General features: G+C 37.9%; 1 pseudogene; it reads right to left on the minus strand.

Moving 5' to 3' along the window:
* Positions 1-1,815: 1,815 nt before the first annotated feature.
* On the minus strand, positions 1,816-6,848 carry LOC114711533 (glutamate receptor 3.4-like; annotated as a pseudogene).
* Between the last annotated feature and the right edge of the window lie 1,247 nt (positions 6,849-8,095).

The following is an 8,095-nucleotide window of genomic DNA, read 5'->3' on the forward strand; positions in this document are numbered from 1 at the left end:
AATATTTATTTATTTATTTATATTGCTTGGTTAACGCCGAGAGTACGTGTGATCGCAGAGCAAAGGGGGTGTGAAAAGGCACATGGTCGTTGAGGGGAGTTGAAAGGGATTGTGGGGAGTAGCATGCCAGGTGGCAGGATTTCATGGGAGTGTGGGTGTGGGATCAATAATATCTTGCCACCTACTTGATTTTCTCGACAAATTAAGAATCACTGTCCTGACGTCTTTTGCTTTTTGTCTGAAAAACAAAAAAGCATACACTGCTTCGGTTGCGTTTCAGAGAATAATAAGCCAATGGAGCAGGGCATGACCACAATGAACACGTCACACGTGTTTCCATTCTATCCCTCCACAACATTTCCTCCATCTTCTATATCTCTTTTCTCGTGCTTTTGGTAAATTACTTTTGTAACAATTTTTGTTTTACTTTTATAATCTAAATCATGATATTTAAATATTACTTATGAAATAATGCATTTTTTAATTTACGTACTGCTTCCGGTCCTAATTATAAGAGCCAGCTGACTAATTTGAGGAGATTAAAAAGTAAGTTGAGTTAGTTATTTGTCCTAAATAGGTGTTGTATTTTCTAAAATATCCTTGCTAATCAAATGTATTGACTAGAACTATCATTGCTAAAAGGGTTATTTTGGAAAAAAAATATATAAATACAAGAGACAAAGCGAATTAGAGTCTTATATTTAGGATCAAAATAAAAGTCAAACAGGATCTTATATTAAGGATCGGAGTATCAATTTTCGATGGTTATCTAATGGCATTTTTGCATATTTAAATTATACTATCTACTTTTTAATCATGACCAGATTGTTCAAATTGGGGATGGACTCTTAAGTCATTGCATCGACGAATTCAACGAATAATTCGGTTACCCTGAACATTACTCATGCCATGATCATACCTTATCCTCATCACAAAAACTAACCTCGTGCACATCTGAAAAGTCATTATCATCATTATTGTTTGTGTATTTCTTCGGACCGGGTTATCATTGTCAATGTCATATCCATAGTGGAACATCAAGGAATTACAAGTCTCCACCAGCTTCAGCACATAAGGCCCAAATTTAAACCCAATATCAAACCTAAATACTACCGCCTTCTCATTATTACAAATTTCAAATAATTAATTCACAGATAACAAATCATTAGTTAAAATTAGTTAAAAATAATAATCAGGTTTAAAAATATACTTTTATTTTAAATATGTGTTTATAATAAATGAGAAAATAATGAAAGAAAATGTGTGAAAAAACATGATAAGAAAGAAATAATTAAGAGCAACATTGAAAAAATGCAATAAATGTTAACACAACCCAAATTAAGACTTATAAAATAAACCACACTCTTTTCAAATTTAAAAGCTTTTAAATAGAACTAGAGGGAGTAATATTTTATTTAGAAGTGGATAAGATGGTGGAAGCATGACCATGGAATTTTCTATTAAATGATCGAAAATGAGAGGCATCAGATCTTGAACTCAGGCCTAAAAGATTTGAAGTTGGGTTTTCGGATTCTCCTGCCGTTAACATGTGTCAGCGGTGGAACCGCCCAAGGGTCTAAGTGGGCTCTAAATCATCAAAAAAGATATGCAAAAAATAAATCAGTTGGCCTAACAAGCCACCCCCCTGTTAATCAATTTCACTTTACCACCATAAGAAACTAACTTGGGGATATAAAGATGCTGATTATGGTGATAGTGTTTCCTCCTTTTCTCTTCTTTAATCCCTAGTGCAGTATACCCTGGCAGTTATAAAATAGTTGCATTATTCTTGAATAAACATGCATCATGCTAACATTTTTCCAGGATAGTAACACATCATTGGCTCCATGAATAATATAATTGAATAGCTTCATGGCTAACTTGAGTTCAAGCTTCTTTAAGCAAATCCTATAGTGCTTTACAGTTTGCGGTGTCAATGACATTCTCGCAGCACGGTTTCATGCTGAATTAAGGAAAATATACATATAAGGATCACGCCAACAAAAACTGTACAGAGTAACTTAGCTGTTTGAATAATTGGAGTTCCTGTCTAAGCTCTGGCTGCGCCGTCGTTTCTTACCCTTGTTCCTCAAAATCTCCTTTATTTCGGCTTCCTTTTTATCTACAAAATCAATTAAGCTCTTGAAGCTGGTGGATCTGGCACTGGCAGGCTCAATATGCTCTTCAGCCTCCTCGCTGTCTGGGATGAATTTCATATATTGACAGAACACCCTGATAGAGAATACAACTAGAGCAAGGAAACATGCAATCCCACACATGAGAAAGAGGCCCCAGAAGCTGTTGAGAGAGAGCTGGTTTGAATCAACGTCATTCACTTTTGCAGCACAGGTAAATTTTGAGAGCCATTTGTCGTGGATCTTTTGCAAGTCCCCGTTCTCCGAGAGTTGAAGAATGGCGGTTGACAAGTCCACAGCAAGGGGAGAGTCCCTTTGGAATGCCTGTCATCAAGGACAAACCATGAAAACAAATATCCAAGCCTGGTCAGAATGTTTCCTAGTATTCTTTCATAGGTTTTCTTGGAGCCAATCATTCTTCATATATTTATTGAAAATACCAACTTTCATTCAATTTTTAAAGAAGTTCCACAATTTAGTGCATTCAAAGCAGAAGAACCAGCATAAATTTTACATATCACACAATGCTAACGGTTAAAATTTTCAGGAATCTTAAAGATAAGTATACAGATGAAGATACTTACAAATCCCCATCCACTCTTAGTGAACTCCTGACCTACAGTTCTGAATTTACACTTAGTATTAGACATTAATATCTCAATATAAGGAAGCTCATCAACAATTGCCGCCACACCTCCAGCCCGTGGTCCACGCTGAAGGGCGTCAATATAATCCTGCTGGTTTTTCAAAATCACTATCCTAGATTCAGCTACATTCAGCTCATTTATCAGATACTTCCGTGCAAATGACCCCTCTTGAATTCCAATAGGCTGAGTACTTGAAATCAAGCTATCAATTCCTTCAATCTGTGATGATAGTTGCTTTACTGTGAGGATCGATGTCAAGCTAGCAGTGTAGCTTGAATTGATGATTAACACCACAAAAAGCCATATCAACAAAACCAACCTCCCCAAAGTGCTCACAGTGTTTTCTTCTGCATCAGGCCAATACAGCGAAGATGTCAGAGTTTTTTACCAGGTACCTGACAATGATTGAATGAATGAAGATAAAAGGACAAGATACATACTATGTGAGAAAAACATTGTTGAGAAGCTAAACCTGCAAAACGGAAAGTTACTGTGTTAAAACTAAAAATATGGCATACAGCTCGGACAGTTTGAAACACTATATTATTCTCGAGTGTTGCCAGGATATGCCACCAATTTACCTCAATTCCGACTAGCAACCCACAATACAAGAAGAAAATAATGTGCTAATACGCAATACCAGGATAAGTAATGTCATTGACTCCTTAGAAATCACGAGGTTCATAAGAGGCATCTATCATTCTCTAATAGACTCAGATAAAAAAGGCTATTCATAGATTGAACATACTAACCAAAAAACGGTCATGAGTTGTTTCCTTGGAGAACCACGAAACTCATGATTGAGACGGTGCTCAAGGATCCATACCACAGCTCCCACAAAGAGAAAGAAGGCACCGGTGACACACCACATTTGTGCAGTGAATGGCTTGAGAAATGACCAAGGGCTTGACTTCTCCTCCTTAACAGCAACAACTACAACCAACCCTGATTCCATGAAAGGTTGAGTAAAATCCACAATTCTTGTTCTGTTTGTGACAATTGTAACATCTCCAACAGCTGCATCAAAATTCTAAAAAGAAAAAGATAAACATAACTACTAGATTTTGAACCAAGCAGTCAGTTAGTAAATTCATCCCAGTCAATCTCTAAACCTTGCTAGGCCAAATACTATCATTCCTATTGTAGGAAAGAAAATTAGTAAATTAAAATCAAAACTTAAATTTGGACAGGGCTTAAATACAGTTCCTTTTATGGGAAAACCACATATTTGGACAGGGCTTAAATACAGTTCCTTTTATGTGAAAACCACATAGCAAAGAAAGAAAAACCGCATCCAAGTTTCCCCCATGAGATTTATAAACTCACATTTTGAGCAACTGAATTTGTAAGTGCATTGTAGCTCGGATTTCTGCGACCATCTCCATATAATATATATTGTCGTGGGACGGGATATGGTAGCAGGTTTAAGGCTGCTTCAAAGACATCAATGCAATAACCTTTTACTCCCGGGGTGTCTTTGTCTTTGGAAACAAACTCCAGATAGCTTATTCGGTTTGGTACTGCTATTCGCAGTGGCTTTCCATTGTTGGGAAACACCCATCCCCGGGGTGTTGCTGTAGTCTCTCCTGGCCATATCACACCGTAAAGATGTTGATTGCTAGATGACATGTTAGGCGGTTTTGTATAAAGTTTCAGGTGTTACAACTGACAGGCCAGAGTAATTAGACCAATAACCAATTCTACGGCTAGTTCCACCAATGTTTAGAATATCATATGCTGGATGGATTAAATTCTTGTCCCCATCAAACTGAATTTGACCAGTTACACCGGTGAAGTTCGTTGCCAAGACTTTCTGGAGAAACTGTGGGCCACTATCAAATGTACGAAGTGATGCTAAATGCAACATGCTTCCATTTGTGTCATGCAATCTGGGGTCACTACTGAAAGATACATTTCCACCCTCATTAAGAAATGCATCAAGAGCACGTGCTGCTAACCAAACTGAATCATACGCATATAATGCAAAGGAATTAAAGCTTTTAGTGTCCTTGTCTTTACTGTTTTTCAGCCTAGAGATAAACCTCTTCTTGAGATCAGTGTCAGGAGTATGATGGCGCAAGGCGATAACCCCTTGCAAGAGATTCATTGTGTCAGGATCAGCTGGTTCTGATGCATCTAGAACTGAAGGAAGCCAATCTGTTGCAATCCAGACATAACCATTGCCCATCATACCAATTTTCTCCGCAATAGAAAAAATGGACAAACCACTATCAGGGTTCACATGGAGAACATAGACCCGTGATTCCATTAAGTTTACCCCATTCAACAAGTCACTGATATTACTTGGAGGGGCTCCAGCAGTGAAAGCAGCCTTATAAGAGATCTTGGCACGCTTCTTCGCAAGTGCGTCACCCAGAGCTGATATTCCACTTCTTCCATTATCATCATCTACAAAGATAGCAATCACCTCCTTCCAACCAAAGTAGTCAACCAAGTCTGCGATTGCGTTCATCTGAAAGTAGTCATTCTGGGTAGTGCGGACGAAATATGGGTACTGCAGAGAAGCAAGAGTAGGGTCTGTAGCCCCAAATGACAAAAGAGGCACATGGAGTTCATTAACAACATGAGAGATGACATGAGCTATCCCAGATGACTGTGGACCAATAGCAGCAACCACATCATTCTCCATCAACTGCAGGGCTACACGATCAGGAAAATCTGTCAAGCTCGTTTACTTCTCCTTCCGCTCACATACATAAAGGAGATAATATGATAAGAGATAAATATAACACAGACACATTCATCCCTCAGATTCCATACCATGGAACGTGTTCGAAGTTAAAGACTGTCAAAAATGTCAGCAATGATTTCAAATCAAACAACTATCCAGGTTATTGCTCACCAAATGATTCCCTATCAGCCTATCCTTCTATGCACTAAAATAACAAAACAACCAGGGTAACACTTAATGGGTTGTGAATCCTCAGCTTTATTTTGAGCTCAGTAACGTTAGGCAGGAATGAAAAATGAACTAGTAGATATTCCACATGCAAGACTGACAGAGAAAAAAATGAACTTGAATATATTTGCAGACTGAAACATATCCAATAAAGAATGGTCCAAAACAACAGGAAGATTATATCTAGAACTCAAACGACAACTGTGTTAAGAAAATAAAATGAGACGGAGACTAGTAAGAAATCACAGTTAACTCATACTTTCTACCAAAATAAAAACAATTATCTTATGTCCTGCTTCAGTTGATCGAAGAAAAGCAGCATCTTGCTACCAAATGCAAGTTATGGCTGATACCTTCCACTGTGCCGAGAAACCCGCTGCAGTTTGTATCATGTAAAATAACTTCCATTTTCGTAGCAGGAAGAATGCTCGTATCGTTATTAACATCATCGATGGCAGCTAAAATTGCAGGTTTAGCTGATTTCCCAATGACCGAATCGAAAGTAAACAGTGCTCCGATTCTCACAACGCTTGGCCTCGGAGGAACTTTAGTCTGGTTTGTAATGGTATTTCCAGCTCTAGCCACCACTTCTGTGGCAATACACAGGCAGAAAAACAGGAGGAATAGTAACCTCACCATAACCATTGGACCTAACCTTGCAATCAAGAGCCCCTCCGCTTTGGTGAAAAAACTCGAAAAATCCTCCGAGAGCTAAGCACCTGTCAAGTGCGAACCCCTTCAGGAGCACGGAGATGAACAACAAAGGAAAAACAAACAAATCCTGGCAGAAAGAAGAGAAATACAGCACAATAGCACCCTGTTCGGTATCAACTAAAAACCAAGGAGTCCCAAGATTCAAAATGACTTATTTAGGTAGAAAACATACACCTTAAACTAGATTCGGCAGTGTGTATGAGAAATTAGAAATTTCGTGCTAGAAAAGAGATGCCCAGTTACTCAAATTAACAATCCATGGTATGAAGATATTCGTACTTTTGCTTTCAATATTCCCATTAGGCTGCCAGACCAGCAAATCAAGCTCAGAAATTCCAAAGAGGTGACTTTGAGCTATATAAATAAGTTGGCGAAGACCCACATGGCTAATTTAATCATTTAATAATGCATAGGAGACCAAAAGAGACCTCAAGAACAATCTAAGAGAAGGAGAGCATCTAAGATTACCTCAAAACCAAACACTGAGAAAAAAGCTTGGAATAGTTTTGAGCCCTCCGCTATGCATGTGGCTGAAGGCCTGAGGAACTCAGAGGATGAGCCGAAAAGCGAAGTTACAGCATCGAAAGCTCAAGAAAAGAATCATATATTGCTTTCTAGCAGCCCGCCAACTTATGAGAGTTTTCAGCACAAGCGAGATGCATACAGGTTTTTGGGATAGAAAAACTCAAAAATTCGAGGATAGATATTTTTGCTCTTATTTATTCAATTTTCTATTCTCGAACGTGTTATAAACGGCGATAATGATGGCTGTTATGAACAGGGCAGTGACGCAAATAGAAATGGGGCGGAGGAGAAGGAGAGGGAGAGAGAGACAGAGACAAACATTGGTTGAATGGTAAGAGGCAAGACCCCACCCCATCGGAGATTCAACTTTGCTCCAATGAGAAGAAGCGACTCTCTGCACCTGCAGAATCTTACCCGTTAGAGCTATATTTGCAAGTTGGCTCTGCGTTAAGTGTGTAGCACGTGGGAATCAATCGTTAGTGCCTTCCCATTTTTTCCCCCACAAAATACATATTAAAATGTCTTTATTTAAATGTTATAAAAAAAATATCTTTGTTTAAATATCTTGAACTAATTCGCTGACCTTTATAATTTGAAATGATAGCCTTCACTCTGGTAGGGTCTTGGTGTGATAGGTTGTCATAATGAATAGGTTTTTCGAAGTGTTTTATTTTCACATTGATAAAAATGAAATGTTTTGGGGAGAAAAAAATTTCACTGCTATGAAAGTTGTGGGGAAGTCTATCTTGATCTCCACTTCGGAGTCTTGATGCTATGGTATTTTTTTTGTTTTTAGTAAACTCAAGGGGCCACATGTATGCTCCCTACTATTTCTGTATTTTTTTTAATCCATCCTACTATTTCTGTATTTGAAATATAGTTTATGTACATGTCACCCAAAAAAAAATATAAAAAGTTTATGTTATGTATATGTTTATTTTTTATTAATATTTTCTAGCCCACCTTCATGAGAAAAACATCTGCTTACGGGCCTGTGACAAATCACATAACGGACACTTGACTTTTCGGGATAAGAAGTTGACCGTTAAGTTTTGATAACAATTTGCTTTTGAGTCAAATTTTTGTTTTTGGAATAGCAAGAACAACAACAACAACAATGTTGCTTTAACATGCCCAACGTTTTATGTTATTAC

The sequence above is a fragment of the Neltuma alba genome, unplaced genomic scaffold, assembly GCF_004799145.2.
Source record: "Neltuma alba isolate B1F8T4 unplaced genomic scaffold, ASM479914v2 tig00011293_pilon, whole genome shotgun sequence".
Lineage (NCBI taxonomy): Eukaryota > Viridiplantae > Streptophyta > Magnoliopsida > Fabales > Fabaceae > Neltuma > Neltuma alba.